We start from the raw sequence: 20,611 nt of genomic DNA on the forward strand, positions 1-20,611 counted from the left end.
GGGAGTGGGAGTTAGGGACACGGGTTAATGATACGGGTCGGGTTGTGAGAGGGAGGACAAGAAAAAGGGAAAATCATTAGTAAAACACAGGAGAATTGAACCATCACAGATATCAACACATGTCTTCCTGTAGTGTCCATTTGGATGGGAGTTTAACATTAACCATACCCTAGCCTCTGTTTTAATCCAGAAATTAACCAGCCTTCAGATGGCATGTCTCACGAAGGCCTGTATTGCAATGCACAGGCCTCCAACAATATGACACAAATCAGAAACCTCTACTTAACACTGAGACATGTAGGGATGAATCTGTACCTTATGGCATTGGCAGATGGATTTTTATGTGACATTGTACCTCAGCACATTTTTAAAGTGAAGAATTCATATCTCTCTGGCTCTTCCTCCCTCTCCTTCACAGAAAGAAGCTTAGTTGTCAGGTTCTTTTCCAGCTCTAGCCTGAAGGCTTTGCCCTGTTGAATTCCCATTGTTATTGAAACCACAATGGCTTCGCCCTCAGTACCATTTCAATAAAGGGCAGTCCCTCCTGTGGGTAAAATATCAAACCAAGCAAATGGAGTGCATGTCAGATGCAATCTTAGTAAGACGCACAAAAAGAGAGTTTCCTAAATTAATAAATCAAACTTCAGTTTAGCAACCAAGAAATGATGTAGTCAGCCAAATTACCTAAAAGAGCTAAAACCCACCCTACACATAGTGCTGTCACGATACAGAAGTGATTCTTCCATTCAGGCCACGACAGACGCAGCAGCCAGTCATCCAGGATAAATCCCATTCTGTTCAGTTAGTATTTTGTGGCTCATTGGACATCCACTAACAAGTCAATACACCGATTTGTTTGAAACCCATTTTTAGCTTGATCAGACCCTCTCTGGATATAAAATGTTGCCACAGGATCACAGCTCATATGCTTAATTACTGAATATAGGATAATAAGGTATAGCTTGTGAGAAAGGAGGAAATTAATTTTTCCTAAGTGTAAATCCAAAGTTGTCACAGTTGCATCAAGACAGACATTTTAAAACTGGACAGTAAGGTTGTTGTGTTCCTCCCGTGAAAATGGGCAGTTAGGTAGGCACTCTCACAGGTGCTCTAGTCTAGACAAGTATTACTTTTTATCCCAAGCTTGATGCTTCTCATCTCTCTCAAGGATGCAGACCGGGGCTTTGAGGATGCTGTTGTTGATTAAAAGGTGGTAATATAGGAGAGAGAGAGAAGAAAACTTGCAGAATAGGAAGATAGATAGGAGGTAGGAGAAATGCTGAGTTACATGGAGATCACTCTCAAATGATTTACCTTCTCCTCTATGCCACACATTATAGCTGCTGTAAACAACTTAGGAAACAGACCGTTTATAGGGTTTCCTTAATTTAGTTCAGTACTTGCAATGCACATGCAATGCATGTGTAAACACTGGCCTCTCAATGTTGGTTGTAGTCTTTGCTCTACCTGCAAAGGCGACCAATTGTTACTATTGGAACTGAGGTGGTAAGGCAGGCATCCTTAAAGCACTTGAGGTGCTTTTGCCTCCAGTAGGAGGGCAGGGGCAATTTTTTTCCCTTCCTCCATAAAGAAGTGGAATGGCTTTGTCATAGGAAATACACCCCTATTTCCTGCTGACAACATGGTCATTCCTGAGGCTCACAAAAAGCCCTTTTGCTGAGTCAACTCAAGACCTCCTGCTGAGCTCATGCTAATTAGCCACCAGGGCTGGGCTGAATGGTACATTGATATTGCTGTGTGGATGAAAATGTCCAGTGGGTTTGCAAACACTGATACATTTACACTTTACAGTCTTGATAGAACCTGCCTGAACATGCTTGACAGAGAATGCACCTGTGCATACGAAAGTAAACAGGTGGATATGAATCGTTTAACTGTTGTACAGTCTGCATCATGACGTGGTGCCATCAGAAACAACCAAGACACTAAACCTGCAGTTCTTACGTAAATTAGATTTTTGCAGCTTTTTAGAAAACTGTCTTTGTAGCCATTTTCTACATAGTGATTTTGAGTTTGAGGACAAATATATTATGACTGGCAAAAATGTCAGAGGGTAATGCAGACTTGTGGAATGATGCTATGAGTGAACAGCAACAGCAAAAGAGAATCTGAATATCTTTTTCGCCTTTTTCCCCTCTTTGCAACCCTGTTTGGAATCACCAGTTGTACATTTGGCTTGTATCAACATGACAATCCCGAAACAAATGCAACCCTCCAATATGCTTGCATACAGCCTGCAGGTATTTTACAGCCTCACTCTGGGCACTGACTGGAGGATAGGCATTACTCCACTGATGTTGTCCGAGCAACTCTTGGGAACCTGAGGAATTGCAGGTTGCCTAAAAGCAGTGACACAATAAAGGCCTGTTCAACCTACCCACCCCATACCCAGCTATTGGCCGTGGTGCTCAGCCTCTACTCAAGATGAACGCCCTGCTGACCGAGCTACTTTTGAACTGCAACCTTTTAAAGTGAACACAATTCATTGATGTGCACTGCATTCAAATCATCTCATCTGTGCCAGCCATAGAGCAAATGGAGAGGCAGAGATTTATTGTTATGGCAAATGAATGTTTAAAGAATGACTTATGTGGCAAGCTAGCGAAAATATAAATACTGTATATCTATGAAGCTATGTGTGTTAAATAACACATGTAAGACCTGCATAAATACCAAATCAGTCATTCAATATGGTGATGAAGGAAACTTCATCTAATGCTAAGGCTAATGCTCAAGAATCTCAAATTTCAGATGTGTTATGATTGATTATACATGATAAGATTTATGACTTGTGAATGCAGTTCCATGCTTCATGTAATATAAAACCCCTCAAATTCTTATCTTCTACTGGAGCTCTGCTCTGAGTTATGTTCAGAGCTGTGGCAGGTCTGTGAATACCATCAAAGTGCATTGCCCCTGCACGTGTTACTTGTTGGGTGCACAGACTCATTATGTCATTGCATAAACTGGGTCTCCATTTGGCATCCTAGCTAACACATCCCCCATCTCCCATTCTAGTGCAGTGCATAGCGCCTGATTAAACGTTGCTATTGCCAACATGTTTGAATAACAGTCATCGCCTACCCCGGGGCTGTATGCAGCTCGCTCTGTCAAGAGCTGACGCATTGGTCCCTTCTGTGGGACACATTCCTGGGAAAGGCATGGGAGTCTTTCATCTGCTCTCTCTATCTATGTAACTCTGTCCATAACACAATAGTGGCTAATTCTGTCCTCCATCTTATGCTGGTGTGGACAAAGCATGGGGCAGGACCAAGACAGCTGAAATCCTAAAGGATTTTGCCACTAGGTGCCGCATTTGAGAGTAAGCAACAAACTGTGTGTGTGTGTGTGGCCGGAGGGGGGGGTGATGATGTCATAATGACTTATCTGCATCCAGGGGCTGTCAGTGAATAAGGGGCTCATTAGACAGACAAGTGCACTTTGTTACCAATTTACCAATTTGTGTCTTGTTCATATGATGAAACAGCATGCTGTTCACACCAGTGCTTTTCCCTTTGTGGTTGACTGGGCCGGCAGCACATCGCACGGGCTCAAAAGAACACGAGCAGCGCAGAGGGTGTCAAAGCTTCAGCTAATGCTTTTTCCTCACCCAAGATATATCGCCCCTCCGCAAATCGTTTCCGTGTGTGGAACGAGAGCTTCCTCTCGTTAGAGCCGTGTAGGTTTCCCCAAGTTAATTGAGGGTTGCAAGGCAGTTCATTGTGTAGAGACTGCGGGACTCCCCTCAGCCTACAGCTTGAGCCCCCGCCAACCCCCCCACCTCATTTTCTGTACTGCGCCTGCTCAGGCGCTTTAGGCCGAGGGTTGAAGATCAATGCTCCAAAAATATCTCATTCTGAAAAGCGCGGCGCTTTGAAGTTGTTTTTTTTTTTCCTCTCTTTTCCTCCTCTCCCCTCATCAGATATTTCTGAACTTGCGCTGGGAACTTCAAAGGCGGTGGCGCGCCGACGGAGCCGCGGAGCCGCAGAACCCGCTCGCCGACGCTGGCCCACTTACGGCGCCCACTCCCTGCCTGCCTCTCCGGCTCTCCCTCTCGCTCCCGCTTTCAAACGCGACATCTGAAAGGTAGCATCGCCGGTGGCTGCCCTGGTGTGAAAAAAAAACATCCAAAAACAATAAAAATGACAGCACCTTGTGATAGTTGTAATCCGCACAATCTCACCAGTCCTTTACCGTTTCAGCTTTTAACTCTTTCATTTCAATGTTTTCTTGTTTGTTTTTTTTTTTTTGGACAGGGCATTTCTCTGACCTGGTCTTTTATTTAAAGGCTTTTCAATTTCATCAGTTGAGACGAATCAGTTGAGTCTAATGCCACGTCTTCTAGATCTCCATTTGGAAACTGCAAAGAAAAAGTAACAATCAAAAGCAAAAAAATGTTTAACTAAAAGAGAAGGAACTGACAATGAACAGTCAACCTGCAAAAACTATATAAAAATCTTGTTCAAGATCCCATATCCTTCAACTGGTACTAAAATGCTGCTGACTCATCAAGTTAAAAGTTGGATCACATGACCATCTCCAGGTCTCTTATCATAGTTCTCTTTCTTTTCTTACTCTTGGCTCAAGGGGGCTTTCCTTCAAATGAAAACCCTTTATTAGTCATTTGGTGATGCTTAAACAGAGATAAAACAACACAAAGGGGTTCTGCTAATATATCTGTAATGGAATCTACCAAATCATTATACAAGCCTTTGACTCCCTCATAAATACTGATATTATGTAAGTCTTATTATCCTTTGGGTTTTCACTTGCTGAGGTATACCCAGTTGGGTACACTTAGCCTATTTGATATAATCTCAACAACTGTTGTGATGAAACAGTTAAAAACCATACTCTTCCCTCAGTAAAATCTGTAAAATATGAAAAGTTTGCTGGGCAACGGGAAGAGTACAGTTCTTGGCTTGGCGAACATTATTCTCTGACAGGAAGGAGTGCCTTTGACATTTGGAGGTGTCTAGTGGGCATGGTTAATAAGGTCCCTATTTCACACATTGATTCCCGGTGCAGCTGGGACTGTGTAACGGTAGAGCCAAGCTTCAGTAAAATGTCCATTCACAACATCTGTCTCCGCACCTATTCTGTCTCACAGGGATCCTCTTTGATTGGTCCATTTGCCAAGACACGTTCCCTTTTACAAATCTGTATCGTTTTCTTCTGGACTGTGTAACAAACCAAAAGAATTCCCACTGTGCTCAGACCCACGCCTACGCTCTTACAACCACTAGATACTGAAATCATCTCAGCCGTTCAAGTCCCTGAAAGTCAGATGAAGAAGCAACTAAATGATCTTTGTCCATGGCACTTTATTATAAAGATGAAGTCAGTGCACATAAACCATTAGCATATGGCCCAGCACATTCAGACACAGACATTCAGCTACTGAGTGGTTCGGTCAGTAAAGGAACTCTCTAGAAGCACAAACTGAGCTCTGTACGTTGCACTGTTGAGATTGGGCTATATCATTATCTGATTGTGACCCACAGCAGTGAGTCATAACTTGTTTCGTTCTGCTAGTCTGGGACACACCACTCATTAGCACCATCTAGCAACTTATCATGTGCCTGTAAGTTTCTACGTCATTGTAAGTAAGAGATGCACTAGTCCTGCAATTAATAGTTTCCACTTGGTGTTAGTCCATTGGTTGTTTTGCTGAGGCAATTGTGGGTTAAGTAGCTTGCCCAAGGGTACAACAGCAGTGCCCAGTACAGAGTCAAACAAGCAACCTTTAGTTACAAGCCCTGCTCACCACTATGCTATACTGCCGCCCCACCTTTCCATGTCAGAATCCTAGTGATCAGAAATCGAGGTCTCATAAATGCAGAAATGGATGGGACTACTTTATGTTATTTATGACTCCCTGATTTAAACCCATCGTAATGTTTTGGAGTGGACTGCTTCTGACTGAGTAAAACAAGTCAGTGATTGTAGCTCAGATTATGGGGTGAATGCAGTCTCACTCTCCCATCACCACAGGACCCCATCATAAGCAACTTGGTGGCTTTGTGTGGTACTTGATGATTTTACACCCCATTTGAGTTGTGCTTTAAAAGAGTGACCTTCAGCTCCACCTCCTTTGGTCATTTCAGTTTAGGGCTACCCCATTCATTTCCCCCCACTCAATATGCCCCCAACACCTTAAAGTATAAGGGTCTACCTCACCAAGCAGATATCACTTTGTCTCAATTGATTGATTGGGAAGAGAGGCACACAAACATATTATGGATTTTTAGAACCCATATCTTTGAGTTGTTCAAATGTGGTGTCTCTTTTACTGTGCAAGGGGAAATGGCTTTTGCCCTGGTGTTAAAAAAATAGCATCATCAAAACTAACCCCAGTGTGTGTTCATTTTTCATTGGCATAGTATCCCTCTGGAGTCCCGAACTGATCTTATCAATGATTCAGGGACCTCAGAGTCCAGACTCACCCTGAAGCACTAATTAAACAGATATCTGCATTTATGAACACATGTAGGGTAACGCACAGAGTTAAAAGGGACCAAGCACTAGGAAATCAAAGATACCATCCTCTCCCAAGTCATATAAATACCCACACAGTAACACAGTAACTAAAGTATTCCATAAACCATCCTAGGGGCTTTGGCATCAATTTTAATATTGGTAACTCTAAAAAAGCACAGAGAGTCTTCCAGCCCAGTGCAATTTTCTTGTGCACTTACTGCAAGACCAACTTGTCATCTTTCACTCATTTTAACTACTACTGTTCTTCTGAAGGACAAAAAGCTGCATGTGCCAATTATAAGCACTAAAACATAATCCTGATTTACACACATACATATTCTGTATCTTTTTTATCATCCATGGTTCGGTTAAAATTTGGCTGTTATTTATATGTTAATCAATAAAAATATGTTGTGCTACTGGTAGAGTAACAGTTGCATTTGTTGGATTATTTCCATTTCAAAGTTGGCACCACACGCTCCATTATTAAGTATAATGAATGAATGACTACAGGGACTGTAATGGAGAACAGGGGAACAGCAGCAGGGTCTTCATCTCTACATTTCCACTTTGCTGGTCCACTCCTCCCTTTGACCCAGTTTAGTTTTATATAGAAATATACATTCTGGTATTTTGTGTGTGTGTGTGTGTGTGTCTGTGTGTTGTTTGGATCAGATGCCTCTGCAGCGCACGATTCACTTTGAACTACTCTGGAAAACCGCTGGAGAGATGGAGGAAGGAGGGTTACCGTAGCAACGGAGGAGAGTGAAGCTAGGACTGGTCCTGGGGGTCTTTTATTAGAATTAGTACCTTATGAGAAAGAAAAAGAGTTCTACTACAGGGAGACAAACCCTGAGTACTGCCCGGGAACAGATGTACTGGCACATGCAAAGCGCATGCAAGCATGCAGACACACAGGTGTACGTACACACACACACACACACACACATGCGCGTGCGCCTACACACACATTTGCACACTCACACACATATACACATACACGCACGCACACAAATACACACATACGCACAAACACATACTGAACAGAAGGACAAGATGGAGTAAAGAGAGAGGTGTGTGTGTGTGTGGGGGGGGGGGGGGGGGGGGGGGTGGAGTGGCTAAGAAGGAGATGGAATGATTGTGGAAAAGGGGGAAAGTCACACAAGATTGCCTGTTTGCCCTTCAGTGCAAATGACCTCAGGAAAATCCTAATTAAGCCAGGGGAGATCCGGTGCTGGTACATGGAGAGTCTTTTTTCCACTTCTGTGTTCCCCATGCTCCCCTTAGCGTCAGTCTTTCTGGGCCCTGCTCATCCATTCAAGCACTAAAGTCCTGAAGCCTGTCCTGGGTACCTCCCCAGTGCACCGAGCCTCTCAGCTCTCCTCTCCTGCATTCCCTTCTCATTTCCCTGTAAGGAATTTCCCATGGTCTCCACCATATGCACCAAGGCCACATCTCATCTGGATGTCCCATTTTAATACTCTACCAAGGTCACTGGGTTTTCTCCTCAAGATTTACCCTTTGCTGGGACTAAGGAAAAAATGTCCACTTTTTGTCTTCATGTATGTTTTTTTCCCCATACAAAGTAAATTTGTTTATATTGATTGATTCTATTGATTATATCTCACGTCTAATTTGTGTTTCATATTGAATGCAATATGTTACACGCTCTGTCAAATAATATTTAATCGACTGATACACCACAGAATATCTCCTCTGCTTTAAAATAAACACGATTTAAAACGACTGGAGAGTTTATACAGTCCTGCCGTAGACTGAATCCTTCAGTATACACATTGCCTGAACCACGGCATGGTTTTATTCTCAGTTGTCCCTGAGTACACTTTTTTTTTCAGGGATTTAGACAAAGTTTCAAGTGACAGCAAACAGTTTTCAACCAGCGCAACACAAAAGGTCTGCTTGCTCTGGGAGAACATCCAGCAGCTTTATGGTGCTGATCAGCTGCTGAGGGCACTGACTCATCTGCTCACTGACCACAGCTGTGGAGGACAGCCAGCATGTGCTGTGTTTGCAGTGCGTGTGTGTGTATGTGTGTGTGTGTGTGTGTGTGTGTGTGTGTGTGTGTGTGTGCGTGTGTGTGTGCGCTGTTCCAGTTCCACAACAAAAGGTTGGTAGTGCCCAGTGACATTGTTCTGAACTCCCCTTACCTCCAGCTGTGCACACTGAGACAGGAAGTACAAACACACACACACACACATATAGGGGAACACACACACACACTCACTCGCAGCCATGCGCACACCGCACAGAATTTATTTGGACTCGCAAGGCAAATGCTCAAAGTGTTTACTGAGCGCATGCAGGCTGACGGAAGACGCGTAAACGCGTGGCCGCGCGCACGCATGAGCGCACGGTGAAGCCGTGAGCCACGGGCCCGTCGTTTACACAAGCACACGTCGGAGCTGCTTTTCCTGTAGCGAGGTGGGGGGGGGGGTCAGAGGTAGAGGCACGCGGCTAGCGTGCGCATCAGAGAAGCTGGGGGAAAACGGGGGAGGGAGAGATCGCGAGCGCAAACAACATCCGAAAAAAGAAGCTGCTCACTGCCACGCGCGCACACACACACACACACAAAAACGGGGGTAACCATAGCAACCAGCAGGGCGCAGGAGGCGGCGACGGCCATGTCGGCTCCCTACGAGTGTGGTGCTCTCTCTCCGTCCTGCTGCATCTGGGGCTACGAGAGCAGCAGAGGGGAGGGGGCAGGGCCAAATGCATGTGCCAGGGCTGCGCAAATAAGGCCTTCCTGCAGCCCTCACCTGCCTCTCCTATGCTTTGTTCACTTTGGAGGTACAGTCAGACCCCTGGCTTTCATCTCCAGTTCTAGCTAGTTGCTAAAGAGGCTGATCTGCGGAGGCCCAGCACCCCTGTAGGAAGCGAGCAATGAATCCCTGTCTTCTGTCCAATTCCCCTCTCAGTCTTCATTGCAGGTTGGCAGGATTACAGGACATAGGCTATACATTACCCAGCAATAAGTGGAGTACCTGTAAGAGCAAAATATACTCTCTACACACTAGAGTCACTTGAAACAGGATCAAAATGAGTGCCATGGAGCCGTCTGGAAATGGTCGTAAAAAATGGTTTTGCAAGCATTCAAACCTGCTTTTAAAGCCCAGCAAGAAGGTGAACTGTCTGTCAACTCCAGAGACATATGCCACATGTTTTAATATACGTGGACCACAAAGCTCGGTACATCTATGCTGTTGTTGAAGCTATAAGTGTTACATTAAATTACATTACATTGTCATTTAGCAGACGCTCTTACCCAGAGCCACTTCCAAATAAGTGCATCACAATGCTGAGAGTAGTTATCGAGAAGTACTGCAAGAGGTCAGTAAGATACTGAGTTAAGTGCTAAACTAGTGTAGAGTGCTTTTTATAGAAAACAGGGATAGATAGGACAGTTAGAGAGGAAGGTAGACTAGAGATAATGCCTGAAAAGATGAGTTTTCAAGTGTTATCACTTGCTTATGAACATTTTGAAGGGGTGTGGTCTAAAACAGAAAATCTGTAGTCAACATACAAACACAGGCCACACTGGAACCTCCCAGACAGAGGACGGAGAGAATGCAGGAGCTGACTATCTGGTCATAATAGAATGTGATTATGCTCTCGCATGACATGTAACCTCTGAACCCTGAGTGGAAGAAGTGTAGATCAAAACAAAATAAACCAAAAAAGACATTACTGCTTGTTAGCTAATAGCCTAAAATAAAAACAAATGACACCACCAGAATTTCAGCTGATGACATTAACTGTCAGCTATAGTTATTTCTACAGAGAATAAAGCCAAAAAATTCTTCATCTGCTGTCTCAGCCTCACTACAAAAACTATTGTTTTTCGCCTCCATAACAAAACATGTTCAAACCAACAAACTTCCGACAGCTAACTGTTTACAATCAATTTAGCAACTGAGCATGTCAACGTGTCACTATACTTTTCATAAAAACTGTCTCAAACCCACCTGAATCCTATTTCATGTGACTGGTGGCATTGGTTTTAACCCTTTTAAGATTTACACCGATAAAACTGAAGTTTTGTAACTGAGGCTATAATCTAGAGATTTTCTGTTTCAAAGCAGTCCCAACCCTTGAACACCCCGTTGTGGGGGCTGCACATTCCTTACAAACAGCTCCGAACTGGAAATGAGTGCGAAATGCAAAGCACTGTAATCTGATTCCAAACTGAGACGACGGCAAGCAGGAGCGCAGCGGCTCTGGTGTGACGCGGAATGTGTCCGACGGCAAATTCTAATCAGCAAAAATGCTGCGCTTCAAACCCATGTTCTCATCGCGCTGCGATTCGTTGAAGAGAGTGCCGCTAAATGCTCACTCCAGCAGCAGCTCAAATCCTCACAACAGACATATTTTCCTCCGACGCCCAACTGGAGTGCTGTCTCTTTGGGGAATCGGACTGTGCCTGGAGGGATCGCTCTCCGTCAGCCTTCATAAGACGGAGTCTTCTGAGGACAGGCATTGCATCAGACAACGCGCAGCCCTTTCGTGCACACAGTTAATAAGTCATAATGCAGATTGCTCCTCCAATCTGTGCACAACACACAGTGCTATACATGCTGTGCTTGACATCTGCTGTTTAAGGGTATTTGAAGCAGGGTTTTTTTTCCCACGGAAACTGAGAGGGCAATCCACTTCATTACATTGTAATTGCTGCACTCAGCCGGCCGCCGCTCTCAACTCGCACGGCATGCTGGCTCCCGCCGCCGCCCGTGGCGACAGCCGAGTCCTCGGCCCGCCGCCGCCCTGACGGACAAACTGCCACACTCCGCGACACGTCTGGTCAAATCGCCGTCACCGAGCGGTTGACCTGTCAGGGAGCAGATTGACCAACAGAGACACAACTGTTCATGTCCCGAACCCACGACAGACCACTGTATATGCACACGCAATGTCGCAGAATCGCACATCAAAAATAGCTGTAACTGCATAACTGTGATGTGATGAAACATTATGCCAAAGTAGCTCATATACATTTTAGTGGCTCACATAAATTTTAGATAATAAGCCCCAATACCACGATAGACATGTCTGTGTTACACGCTGTGACATCATGCACAGCTGTGGTATATCTAATTGGGTCTTGGGGTGAAATAGTCACAGCAAAGCTGCTGTATTATAGAAATACATGGCATAGACAGAGCATACTGGAGGCCAATGTGCTGGGACAGTTTCAACCTGCAACACGGAACAAAACAAAATCCACTTTGGGCCAGGGGGGGCTACAATTGGACCAGCAGGGGGTACAATTTTTTACAGATTACTGTTTGACACGAAACCAGAGCTTTGCATACCATAGTTACATGAACAACCATACAAAGGCATGGCATCTGTGAACCAGTGCATGACACCATGTGACTTGAACGATGATGTAATTAGATGGATAGTTCTCACTTCCTACCATAATTAGATATCACATTGCTTTAAATAATTTCCCCAGCCATACCATCTCATCAGATGGTCTGGATCACGCCAAACACCCCACAGGGTAATATCCAGCTACTAAAGCTGTTGGCGTCAGCAAGTGATCCAGGAGGCAGAGGGTTGCATGAGGATGGAGAGAAATATATAGCCCCATCAGCACAGCCTATCAGGCTGTGGTTTCTCTGATGCAGCCTGGAACCTGAACACTTGCACACTCAACATTGATATCAATGGCTTGTTATATGCATATCATGCATGTCACATATCTTACATAGCTGAGGTCCAGGACCACACTCATATTTATGGAAATAATCATACTCAGTAGCTCAAAGCTCCAGTTTGCAAACTCCTTATCTTTCAAAGTGTTCATGCTTTTTTTCCATAAGGAGACAGAAGAATGTACTGGTAAGTGACAAATTAGTGTCAGGGTGGAGGCAGATTCCCTCCTTTTGCTCACTTCAACAGTTACCAGGGGGACAATGCAGAGTCGGGTCAAAAAAATTCATTATTCAGCAAGCGGGTTATTTTTAGAAGGGCTCCAGTGACTTTGGAATTATTTATTGACCATGATAATTAAAACATGTGCATTTCTCAAGGATGAATGGGCTGAAATCTCGGGACAGGAAAGATGCGGGGCTCCGCTGGGATTCACTCCCCTCTCGGTGGCTATTTTCTCTCTCCCACTGCAACAGCACTTATTGCAGGGCTGCTGAACAAACACACACACACACATACACACGCATACACACATACACACACATGCACACAATCATTATAGTAATAAGAACAGACTCAACTCTGAACAAACACAGGGAGGATGGAGGGTGTCACACACTACACAATATATGCTTCTATTAATATACTAATATTAATATAATTAATGTGCTGATAAATATATGTACATTAATTACATATTATTATGTATGTATGCACACTACACTGAGTACAAAATATACCTGCAGAACTTAGAACCATTTTCATTTCTCATTGCAGACCTGGCCAGAGCCAGAACACCTAAGCAACAAGTCCAAGAACACCTAATGACTGGGATCCTGGACCCTTAGATCATCTCTCACCATATCTCAATACCATTTACTGTGGATGTTTTCATCCCCTTAGGTGTGTTTAAGAGCTGTACTCTGGCTCTAAATGTCAGGGCTTCTTTTTACCAATGCATTGGATGTGTATGTCATCCAAAAGAAATAGCAGGGTGCTTTTGACAAGGTGAGAAGGTGTGAGCAAAAATACTCATAAAGCAATGCTTTTGCCACTGCTGTGGCTGGCAGAAGCCGGGCGAGCTCTGCATAGAATCCAGCCTCTTCCCAGGGGGCAGCGAAAAAATGAAATAATAATAACCAGCGCCTGGCGTTACGTAACTCCCCGTTTCCGCACCGGCGATGCTGACGCACATCAAAGACGGTGGGGGGAAATAAATTAGCGAAGGCAAAGAAAGGAGCCGGCCCTGCGCAATTTAAGGAGATTTCCCTGCCAGAGACACGCAGCTTGGTCACCGGTGAGCCCAATCTCATCAGATACCGCTCGGTCCTGTTGCATCCCTCTTGAGGGATTGTGTTGCACTGTGCTCCGTTCAAAATTTCAGGAGGAGGGGGGTCAGTCCTGAACATTCAGTGCAGAGACAGAGGGAAACAAATGTAGTGTAAGCTAACAATTGAGCAAATGAATGCACAGCACGATCACAGTGTAATGAAAACCATTTCAGTGTCTTCTAGTGGAGTTTCATCATAATGTTCTGTACAAATACAAATCATACCAGTTTTTTGTTTTTTTGTGTGGTTGTTGAGATTTAACAATGGCGATAGAGCAGTGCCCCTGAGCTTAATGAGTTAACATATTTGACTGGCAATAAATAAAATGAGCTTTTACTATTTAAGATATTTCTGATGAAAAAAAAGAGCTGTCTGATTAGGCATATGTGGGATTGGCTCTATCCTGAGATGTCTTCCTAAATACAGAAAGCATATGCATGCAGGTGAAGATCAGTGCTCTCATTGCTGCTTTTAATTAGGCATTTGACGGTTACAGTATAATCTGATTGGATGAAGCCTTTCTTCTCATTCCTTGGTGGCAGAGGAGTGTATTGCTGTCAGAGGACTGTGATTCCCTTAGCTCTTGTGTGGAAATGAAGACAGAATTAAAAATCAATGGTAGGCTATAAAGACTTATTGCTAGCAGGGGCCAGGTGATGACAGTTCACTCTATGAGGATGATAGGTCTTGGCAGATAGTGCTGATAAGGGCTGGTCCAGGACCGTCATGATCATTACTGTCATTATGGCTCGCAATAAGATTTGTTGTGGGGAAGCTGATCTTGGACCAGCTGTTATAGGCACCTTCTCGAAGCACAGAATCCTGGTGTGTTCCAAAATGCTGGACATGTGATTAAACCAAACGGACCCCACCTTGTTGCCTCCTTTCCATTTTTCTTCAAAGCAGATGTCAGGTTCTGCTGGAAAATTCTGGAAATTCTCTGTCTCTGGCTTTGCTAAAGCTAGAAGTGCTATGATTTGCTGTCACGTTATGGAGACTCCTGAATGGGCGCAGACAATGCAGAATACCTATAGCTAGCAAACCAGTACAGGCAGCACTCGCACCTCCAACTGGGTCCTCTCAGACAAGGAAGTGCAGAGAATGGAAGGAACACAGAGCTGTCTCCTGTTCCACAATCTCTAATGAAGCCATTATAACCTGACAGGAAAGAATTAAAGGTATTGAGCACAAAGCATGAAGAATAAGAATATGGTTTCTCCTCTTTCTAAGTGTGACAGATCACTTCCTTGTCTTTGGATGTTTGTGTAACCAGACTTGAAGGCATCTTCATGCTGACAGCCCTTTGGGTAGAGACAGAAAAAAAGCATAAATGGAGACAGAGCAGCGCGACTTGTGGCAAGAGTTACCTTTTTCACTGGCAAGCATATTCCAGACATTAAAACAAAAAGTGAGCTAGTTGAGAAGCTTCAGTATTTCAAGGGTGAATAAGAACTGTCTTATTTCATTAAGATGCAGCTTTTTGCCATGACTAAAAAAGCGCTCGATACATGAAACCCGAAGCAGAACAGACACAGGTTTGACATTTACCAGCATTAATGGCATGAAAACCTTTTCGACCAGGTATCATAATCCCCAATCACCAATGAGAACACATCTTTCTGTCAGAAACAATAAACATCATTCCCACATACACAGAAATCTTGTACCGTTTCCACTGCTTTCTGCATTGGAAGAGCATCTTATCTTGTGGCCATATTGTATGAATGCATGGCAGGTTTAGCTGATTGATCCAATAAAGGTGACACTGCATAATGATTTAGGTCTATACTCCAGGCTGGGAGAGAACTGATACATCCCTGCATTAAAAACATGAATCACCCCCCTCTGGTAAATGGAGAGGAGCGGCTATGAGGGAACGCTGAAGTTCCTTTCCACAGTTCACATGTGGCAGCATTTTGGCTGACCTTTGAGGAAGAGGTTTACCCTGCAGTTCAGGACATTTTTGGATCAGCAAAGTGCACGCAACATATTTTGTCCAAAAGGAAGGCGCATGGAACGAGAGTGCTCCCTACCAAGAAGGAAGCAGTTCAGTGAAGAGGCCTTGAGAGGGACACACACATTTAATAACCTTTACAATGTATTTCTCCATTTACAGCTGTGGTCATAGTCAATCTGAGGACAATTCTTAAGTGTTTTTTAAAGCATAATTAAACAGTAAAATTCCAACCTCATGATCATTTTTTAAAATCTTAGGTCATTTGAAACTACAGTATGTCCTGCTATCAAGAAGACAGCCGTTGGGTGATGGTCTCTCATCATGTAAATGAACCATTACTGACACCTGTCCACAATGATTTAAGCGTTCTCATTGTGCCATTCTGTCGTTCCTTGTTCTGTTAAATCCCTCCTCTGACTGGCTACAGCGCTGCAAACAGCCGTAAAGCATGTGAAAATTAGCTCTCACAAGCAGTCTGTGGGATCAATACTGGGGGCTCGGCCAACCGTTCAGTTAAATGGAGGCGAATAAGAATGAACAGTGGTTACAGTAACGTCCTCCCGCAACAATTCCGAGACCCTGACGAGCGCCTCCCTCAAACCCATCCAGCACGGAGGTCAGAGCAGCTCAGGTCTGAGAAAGGGAGTGGGTATTCTCGACCTCTGACCCGTCCTGTCACTTTTTTTTTTTTCTTCGTTCCTTCTCCGTTTCACTCACCTGGCTAGGGTATGTGGACCCTTGTTAACATGCAGCAGGCAGTACGTCTGGAATTGCTATTCTAGTGGGGTGGGGTGGGAGGTGTAGCAGGGATAAGCTCCGGGAATCTCGTTTGCATCAAAATGAGCCATACGTCAGGGTGTCCACCCAGCTGCTCCAGGAACGGCGGCGGCAGCCTTGGGGTGACACACCAATGGGCAGATGGAGTCTGATGGGCTGGGTAGGAGGGAGGGGTCTGCCATGGGCCGGAATCCATTACTTCAGATCAGAATTTATGGAAGGAAACACACAGCATTTGCACTGTCGGGGAACGAGGTGACTCCGATGGGGAGGGACGGCTCGGGGTGACAAACTGCTGTCTGTGGAACCACGGTCCTCTGGAAGGGCCATGGTCACACATATTGATGGATCAATTATGCATAAATGGGGCGCAGTGATGTGGAACAAGCTATGTTTGCGTTTAGGGTCCACACGGCATGTTTGTTTCAGTATACTGTGGTTTAATGCATGCAAATCAACTGAGCAAGTCAACGTGGTGATTTAGCGGTTGTGATCGGAATGTAATTGACCGGTGGATCTCTGGTGGAGCATTAGCGCTGAATTATCTGATGGGAGAAACGGGCATGTTATGTTTTGCAATTTACCAAATGATTGTGTGCTGATTATAGCGGCTTATCCATTTCGTCAATTATGTGGGCGGAGCACGCGTGTCACTTGATTTAAGGCCTGGCGGCAGCCCTCCTTCGCGTGGCACTGAGATCTCTCAGGCAGCCTTTAGTCTTTCCCCGCTTTCATCCTCTGTTCTCCTGCCCGTCTTTCCGAATAAAAGGTTTCCCCCCTCTCCACTCCCTCCATCTTCCGTGATTGCGAGGCATCTTTGAAATAATCCCAGCGAGCGTTCACCGGCTCTGCGCTGCTTGAAATTCTGCTCCGGGAGATGTGTGTCGGATGGCAGCTTAGAGATTCTGTCAGATCGACTCACTGAGAGGGGGGGGGGGGAGAGAGAAAGAGACGGAGAGAGGGAGGGAGAGAGAGAGAGAGAGGGTCAGCAAGAGAAAAAGAGAGACAGGAAAGAGAGACAGGGAGGGAGGGGCGGAGGGAGGAGAGAGGGAGCAAGAGAAAAAGAGAAAGAGAGGGAGGGGGACCAAGAAAAAAGAGAGACAGAGGAGAGAGAGAGAGAGAGAGAGAGAGAGAGAGAGAGTGAGAGGGAAAGAGAACAGGGGAGAGAAGTACCATGGCCCTGTGTTTCAGTTTTACTTTGTTGTTGATGTGGATAAGTCACAGGCAGTTGGGGGGTGCTTATTGGTGTGTTTATTCCAAAAAAACTTGAGATGCAGCATCTCATTTTAGGTGAACGGATTAAATGACAAAGATTTCAGGTCGCGGAATTCACCGACAGCATTTCCGTGGTTCATCAATGCATCACAGCTGTTCTGTTGGTTTGGCCAAAAGGGGTCTGACTAGCAAATCAATAAGATACAAAACCACTTGGGGCAGCAGTGAGGTGTAGTGGTTGAGCATCTTTTACCCTGAAGGTGGCTGGGTTGATTACCACTGGTTTTCGTTTCCCACTGCTGTTGTTCCCATCAGTGATGTACTTAACTCAGATTCCTTAGACAGAGTTATCTGCCTGACATAAAAAATAAAAAGATATGACCATTACTTCTACTAGCAATCGCTGTAATAATTGTATTACTCTGTGTCACCCGATATAAATTCAGTGAAATGGAATTCCTGTATTGTTGGTCACATGACCTGGTATGGCTTTATCATAAGTGTCGCAAAATGTTACTGTTCTGGAACAGTCTGTGCAGTGCTTGTCAGAGAGCTGGTGATTGGCCACATGCACCCTGCCCTGTTAGCTCCTCCCAGCCTATACAGCTATTCATCCACTAAGCGTTCCCGTTTGCTGCTATGTTTTATTGTGGCCGCTTTCGGTGAGCATTCTTTGGGCCCGGGGTGAGAAATAGCTGTCCATTAAGATACCGGATGGCCCGTGTCCGCGAGGGAGGGCCTGGGAGCTGGGCTGCACTGGCGGAGCATCTGTCCGTCCTGCCTCCCTGACCGCGGGCGCGCGCCTGGGCCTGCTGTGGCCTGGCACACGACGCCGGCGCGGGGCGCGGGAGCTGATTAAACTATCATCTCCTCTTGGGTTGAGAGCATTAGGCCCACGTCCAATCCCATTAGGGTTCTGCTGTGCCGTAGCAGTGCTGGGTGAGAGAGTCTGCATATACACATACTTATACACACACACACGCACACATACATACACACATACATATGCACACATACACCACACACGTACACACGCACATATTCACACATAGTCAGGCACACGCATACACACAAACACATACACACAAATACATACACATGTACACAAACATACACACATACACAAAAATACATACTCATTGACACACACAGGCACACACACACAGACACACACAGACACACACACGCACACACGGGAAATACACACACATATGCATGCACAAGTGTGCACACATACGCAATTACTCTCTCTCACACACACACACACACATTCCCTTCCTGAGGCTCAGTGCTAAAAGGAAGTGGACCGCAAACATGTCTCTTATCACGAGGATGACAATATCGCTCCCTTGTTTTCACCCGATCGGCAGCTGATAAGACTGAGATAAGAATCAGACATTTTCCGACTGAAAGCTTCTCGGCAGGCCTCATCAGCTGCTTGGTGCTTCCCAACATTGCCACGTGCTGTAAGTTTTGCCTGTGGAGGTGTTAGTGGTACAGAGCCAAGCAATGAGAGGAGGAGGGGGAGGGTGCGTGCGGGGGGGGGGGGGGGGGGGGGGGCGGTGGTGTAGAGAATAATTGGCGGGGGTATAACCTCGGGGGACTGGATTATGAGGCGGGCGCGAGAATGCTGCCGCGGCGATGAAAACCGCACCGCCTGATTGGAGATTAGCAGCGCTCCGGGGAAACGCAGGCCGACGGACAGCTCGTCTTTTCATTCCATTCAACTTTCGCTCCTTCCACCGCAGAGGGAGAAAACCTGCCAAGTCGTCCCCTCTTCCACTTCCTCTCTTTCCCCCTCTCCTTTTTCGTCACTTAGCTGCCTGCCGCTTTCATTCATCTGTGCTGGCTTTTCTACGGCTTCTGCAGCTGGCAACATCTTTAAAAGTGGAAACTGAGGGAACAAGGGATGATTGGGTTTTGCGTTGACATCAAATACCACGTTTGAATAATTTCTGAATAACTAATAGTATAAATCTGCTGTGTAACTCCTCCACACCCCATTGGCCTCCTATACTCACCTGTGCCTCTCTGTGCCACCACCCCACGGCCCCTCACCAAGGTTCTTTTATTTTTAATGAGATTAGCCATTTACCTTCCTGTCACCCATCTACCATTTCTCCAGTGCAGCAGTTTTATGCTTGTTAAGGCTAGCCACATGTGACACTAGCATACTAATGCCCGACCACTGAAATGAGCACAAGCGGTTTCGTGGACACAGAAAGCTGTGTAAAACTTGCACATCACGCGTCCATGAGTCTGAGCCTCAGGAGGCTGCGTGCGCTCAGGGATGTGGGTCAGCTGTCTGTGGGAGAGTGCAGGTGAAGGGAACTGGAAACAGACTGTTTGAAGTCCCAGGGTGCAACAGTGCAGTCCCTGGGATTTCAGACAGTCTGCTTCCAGTTGCCTTGTCCTGCAGTCCCCCTCCCCAGTACTTTTCTTGACTGTTTGACTCAGGCGGCTGTCACTGTACTGCACTGTCACTGCAGAGAGCTTATCTGGCAGCACTATGTTGCAGTATATCTATAACCAGGGGGCCTTTGCTGTCTTGGTTGTAAAAATGACAGTTGCTGATTAAAATGATAAATGCTTCTGGACTGGACAAGATGATTTCAGTATAAATATACTGGGAAAAAATTGGCAACATTATAAAAATAAATCAGCTGGTGACCCATTAGCACTTCTTTTCTACACCTTTGTATAGGTGTCTGCTGACTGCAAGAGTGTGTGTACTGCCCACCCACTCGCACTGTACACATATAGCACTGATCAAGTGAGAATCTGTGTCAGAGAAATAAGCTCCTGTAGACAGAGATTTGAGTGGGAGGAAGCGAGATAAGTAATGGAAATGATGAAAAAGAGGATCAGTTTCTTTCTTTCATATCCTCCAGTCCTCACATCATTGTACCTTTGGCGTATTGAGAAGAAAAAAGGCATCTTTTTTTTTCAACGGCAGTGGAACATCAGTTCTGCTCTGAAATGGGAGATAGGACCGCCAGAGAGCAAACTGAACCGCTCCGTGCAGAGAAAGAGAGAGGGGAACAGAGAGAGAGAGGGAGCAGGAGAAAGAGAGATTGACACAAAAGAGAGGGAAGATTCAGAAGGAGTAAGAATGAGACTCGACAGCTGAGCTTTTGCCCGCGCCCTTTGCATCATG

The 20,611-nt window shown here is 45.3% G+C and overlaps 1 protein-coding gene across 1 annotated transcript in view; it reads right to left on the bottom strand.

The window, feature by feature from the left end:
- The window catches only part of LOC118780108 (LHFPL tetraspan subfamily member 4 protein-like), a 41,740-nt gene that overhangs the window by 12,589 nt on the left and 8,540 nt on the right, over window positions 1-20,611 (bottom strand). The gene's annotated exons all lie outside the window — the stretch shown is intronic.

The sequence above is a fragment of the Megalops cyprinoides genome, chromosome 7 (genome assembly GCF_013368585.1).
Source record: "Megalops cyprinoides isolate fMegCyp1 chromosome 7, fMegCyp1.pri, whole genome shotgun sequence".
In the NCBI taxonomy this organism is placed as follows: Eukaryota; Metazoa; Chordata; class Actinopteri; order Elopiformes; family Megalopidae; genus Megalops; species Megalops cyprinoides.